Below are 5,814 nucleotides of genomic sequence, written 5' to 3' on the forward strand. Positions count from 1 at the left end.
CCATCAGGTCATGCTACCACATTTCCACAGCATCAACCTGCTCCAATCTGTCCAAAATAAGATCAATTTAGACCAAAATCCACTAAACATAGATTCATCATTTACTTCAGCATAAAAATAGAGAAAAGAGACAAAATGACTCAAAGTTGGGATATGAAAGCAAAATAACCTATCTAAAAGAGAATAAAAAGGTATTTTACGTACTAAATACTTAGTACGTATCAACTCCGGTCCGTGCCTTGAAGTCCAATGAACTTTTACAATCGGGATCTTGCTATACCTCAACTGCTTGACTTCTCTATCCATGATTTATATTGGTTTTTCAACGAAGCGCAAGTGATCGTTAATTTACACATCTTCCAATGGTATGACCAGTGTTTCGTCGGTTAAGCACTTTTTGAGGTTTGATACATGAAATGTATCATGAATGTCGCTTAACTCTTGTGGCAAATTTAACTTGTATGCCACTGGTCCAATTCTCTCAATTACTTCAAATGGGCCAATATATCGGGGACCCAATTTGCCTCTTTTCCCCAAACACATTATTCCTTTCCATAGTGAGACTTTTAAGAGTACTTTATCTCATTTTTGAAACTCTAATGGTCTCCTCCGATTATCAGCATAACTTTTCTGGCGATCTCTTGCAGCCTTGAGTCGATCCTTGATAATTACAATCTTGTCAGTAGTTTCCTGAACAACATTAGGTCTAGTTAATTACCGATCGTCGATTTCTAGCCAACTGAGTGGAGATCTGCACTTGCATCCATATAATGCTTCATAAAGTGCACACTGAATACTGGCATGATAGCTGTTATTGTATGCAAATTCGACTAACGGAAGGTGCGTATCCCAGCTTCCACCAAAATCTATGGCTCACGCGCACAACATGTCTTCAAGTGTCTGGATTGTTCTTTCCGTCTGTCTGTCCATTTGAGGGTGGTATGAAGTACTTAGATCTAGTCTTGTACCCAACCCTCTTTGAAGTGATTGCCAAAATCTTGACATAAATCGACTGTCTCTATCCGAAATGATGGAAAAAGGTACCCCATGCCGAGTGACGATTTCATTTATGTATATCTGAGCCAACTTCTACATCTTATAATCTTCTCGGATTGGTAGAAAATGAGCAGATTTTGTTAGCCGATCTACAATTACCCAAATTGCATCATGCCCTTTTCCAGTTCTGGGTAACTTAGTTATGAAGTCCATTGATATTTGTCCCCACTTTCACTGGGGAATCTCAGGTTGCTAGAGTAGACCAGATGGTTTTTGGTGTTCGGCCTTGACCATTGCACAAGTTAAATTCTTATTCACATACAAGACAATGTCTTTCTTCATTCCAGGCCACCAATAGTGTTCCTTAAGATCCTTATACATCTTATCTGCTCCCGGGTGGATTGAGTATTTTGATCGATGAGCTTCATCCAAAATTATGGATTTAAGATTGCCAATCTTAGGTATCCAAACCCTATTTCCCAAGTAATTCATTCCATTTGATTTCAGTTGAAACTTAGTCTCCATGTGGTGTAGGGTCTCATTCTTCAAATTCTCTTTCTTTAATGCTTATTTTTGTTCCTTGAGAATTTGTGCTTTCAAACTCGTGTTTACTAGTACTCCCAAAGCTCGTACTTTTGTTGGTTTCACCCTTTCCTTTCTACTAAAAGCATCAGCTACTACATTAGCCTTGTCTGGATGGTACTTAATTTCACAGTCATAATCAGTAAGCAGTTCAACCATCTTCTTGTCTCATATTTAATATTTTCTGATTGAGAATGTGTTGAAAGCTTTTGTGATCAGTGAACACAGTGCACTTGGTATCATAAAGGTCATGTCTCCAAATCTTAAGTGCAAATACTACGACTCCTAATTCTAGGTCATGCGTAGTATAGTTGTTCTCGTGCACTTTGAATTGTCTTAAGGCATATGCAATGACCTTATATTTTTGCATTATTACGCACCCTAAACCTTGATGTGATGCGTCACAATATACCACAAAGTTTTTCGAGCCTTTTGGTAAGGATAAAATAGGTGCATTACATAGCTTATGCTTAAGAGTCTCGAATGCTTCTTTTTGTTTCTCTCCCCAAACAAACTTCTTGTCTTTTTGAGTTAAAGTTGTTAGTGGTTGCGCAATTTTTGAAAAATTCGTAATGAATCGCCGATAGTAGCCTGCCAAACCAAGAAATTGACGAATTTCCGTCGGGGTTCTCGGGGTTTTCCATTTCTTAATGGCCTCAATCTTTGCAGGATCTACATGAATCCTTTTTTCATTAACCACGTGACCAAGAAATTGTACTTCACGAATCCAGAATTCGCATTTGGAGAATTTAGCATACAATTTCTGGTCCCTAAGTGGCTCTAATATCAATTTTAGGTGTTGCTCATGATCCTTCTTGCTTCGTGAATAAATTAGTATGTCATCTATGAAGACGATTACAAATTTATCCAGGTATGGTTTGCAAATCCTATTCATTAGATCCATAAAGACAGCCGGTGCATTGGTTAACCCGAATGACATAACCAAAAACTCGTAATGATCGTATCGGGTCCTAAATGCCGTCTTGGGGACGTCTTCTTCACGGACTCTCATTTGATGATATCCTGATCGAAGATCGATCTTTGAGAAGTATACGACACCTTGAAGTTGATCGAATAAATCGTCGATTCGAGGAAGAGGGTATCTATTCTTGATGGTCAACTTATTAAGTTCCCTATAATCAATGCACATTCATATTGATCCATCTTTCTTCTTGACGAACAAAACCGGTGCACCCCATGGTGAAAAACTAGGTCTTATGAATCCTTTATCCAATAATTCTTGAAGTTGACTTGACAATTCTTGCATTTTCGATGGGGCCAATCGGTATGGTGCTTTTGCCACTGGGGCAACTCCAGGAATTAAGTCGATACCGAATTCGACTTGTCTTGGCGGGGGTAGTCCTGGTAAATCCTCGAGAAATACTTCATGAAACTCCCGAACTACCGGGAAATCTTCAATACATCTCTCTTTGACCTTCTTGTCTATAACGTGTGTCAAAAATGCAACATAATTCTTCTTTAAGTATTTCCGCATCTTCATGCATGATACTATCTTAATTTTCCGATTGGACTCCTCTCCTTGAATTATAAGTGTTTCACCTCCTTCTTGAGGAATTCGGATAATCTTCTCCGAACAAACTATTTCAGCTCGATTTTTGGATAGTCAATCCATGCCTATAACTATATCAAAACTTCCTAACTCAATCGAAATAAGGTCTATGCTAAAATACTTTTTGGCTAAACTTAGTGTGCAGTCCATGATTATGTCTCTAGCCCTAATTTCTTGGCCATTGGCAATTTCTATTATGTAAACTTCTTTCAACTTTTGAGGTTTTAAGTTAATCTTTGGCTTAAAATCTAATGATACAAAACTTCTATCTGCTCCTGAATCAAATAATACCGATGCAAATTCATTATTCAAGAGAAATGTACCTGTAACCACATTGGGATCATGCCTAGCCTCCTTTGCTCCAATCTCAAATGCTCGGCCCCGTGCTTGACTTTCTGAGTTTCCTTGATTGGCTGGTCAGGCTTGGTTAGCATTTGTTCCTTGTTTTCTCTTCGGATAAAAGTTTCTCATATGGTCCGGACTTCCACATTCAGAACACAATCGCTTTCGGCAATCCTTTATGGGATGGCCCCCTCTGTGGCATCTTTGACAAATGATGCAATTCCCCCAGTACGGATATTTACATTAATTGCACTTAGGTTTGCTTCCTTGACTTACCACCTGGGTCTGTACCCCAAAATTTCCTACTACTTTCCTATTCTTGCCAAATCTTCCCCCAGATCTTTGGTTCCCATGTTCTTCCACCTTTCTTTTTCCTTTGGTGAATTCCCCGGACCGAACAACATTATTTGTGAGCTTGATCGCAATGTTTATTGCCTCCTGAAGGGTCTTTGGGTTTGTCGAGGTGATATTTCCTCGAATTTTTAGAGACAATCCCCAAATATATCTCTTGATTCGGACTTCCTCAGGTGTCACAAGATGTGGCACTAAATTTGCTAACTCATGGAATCGAGCAATATATGCAGCTATGTTATCCCTTTTCATCTCATGGTTCCATAACTCCATTTCCAATTTTTGGAGTTCACTCCTTGGACAGTATTCGTTCTTAAATAGTTTCTTGAACTCCTCCCATGAAAGTTGGTTGGCCGTTCCCCGACCCTAGTATGAAACAATGTGTTCCACCATGTCAGTGCTCGACCTTGCAGTAAGCATGCAGCGTATTCTACCTTATTTGCTTCAGTGCATTTACTAATATGGAGAACATATTCCATACTCTCAATCCAAGTTAATAATCCTATGGCTCCCTCGGTTCCATGGAATTCTTTTGGGTTGCAGGATCTGAAGGATTTATAGGTGCATTCCCTGGGTGTTCTAGGCTCAGAATTGGTTGGTTGGTTAGCGTTCAGGCCTACCGCTACTTGGCTGACAATATTGGAGAGTGCGGCCAAGAGTTGTTCTGACACGAGTCGTGCAACTTCAGCGGTTTCCCTTCTTGGCGGCATTTTCTAAATCCTAGATCAAACAGGGATTTGTTATTTCCATAGTAATACCTTTGTTTAACAAATTCTAATCAACTAAATGATACGTAAGATATTCATCTCGAATTGAACATTTGAACATTTGCATGATCAAACAGAATAATTTTATATTCAACCAAGGTTCAGTGCATTTAAACATTTTCAAAAGGTGCTAAGGGCTTATAGTCGATTACAACCCTCAAAACAGATCTTAGGTTTCAACGCAAAAGAGTAAATGTTCTATCACTAGTCATCACTTTTAGAGCAGCATCCAACAGGTCAGCATTCCTAACATCAGCACCATCAACACACTCACCACCAGGAATTTATACAATCTCCTAATCTCTCGTCTAGCAGCGATGACGACATCCGAGGTTCTCATCATACGCTGGTGGTGCATCTCCAAAACATCGGACATGTTGTTCAAAATGTAGTGGTGATATCCCAGCCGGGTCTGGTGAGTTTGAGACTCCGATGCAATACCCCACACCCACTCGCGTTCATCTAGAGTCTTGCCCTGAGCAGGTGGTACAGGCACTCCAGTCACTATTTGGGATGCCTCGCTCCTATGTGGTGGTTGAGATGACTCTCCTCTCGTTCTAGTGGAGTTTTCAAAAGTCACCCGTCGAGGTAGTGGAACACTTTTCCTAGCCGTGACTCTAATCCTCAGACCATGAAATGTTTGAGGTGGAATATCGGGCACTGGCTCCGATGGGGGGCAATATTGATGCAGGTGATAAAGCAGGTGTCTCGCTAGTCGCTGTGTCCTCATGCTCATATGGGTCTACCTCTTCATTGATTGATGAGTTCCTTCTAGATCGACTAACAACATAATCAGATTCGTCTGCCGAATATTCACTAGGAATAGATGATGACATACTGATCTGCGATATTAACAAACTTAATTACTAGACGTACCATCAATAAGTGCTTAGTGTTAGGACAAAAATTACTAAGCAGGGACTAAAGATGGCAAGCAAGCTAGAGCCTCTGGATGATCAGAGCTTCTGGTTACATTACCAGAGCTTCTGGGTCGACATCCCATACTTGGAACAATAATGAATTTTCTAGTTCATCGGTCTCTGGTTCCTCATCCATACTTAGCAAAATAAAGGATTTCTAGTTCATCAACCTCTGGTTCCTCATGCATAGAAAACCAATGGATCTCTGGTCCATCGACCTCTGGTTCCTCACACTTAGCAGACCAATGGATCTCTGGTCCATCGACCTCTGGTTCCTCACACTTAG

The sequence above is a fragment of the Cynara cardunculus genome (assembly GCF_001531365.2).
Source record: "Cynara cardunculus var. scolymus isolate 2C chromosome LG 9, CcrdV1, whole genome shotgun sequence".
Lineage (NCBI taxonomy): Eukaryota > Viridiplantae > Streptophyta > Magnoliopsida > Asterales > Asteraceae > Cynara > Cynara cardunculus.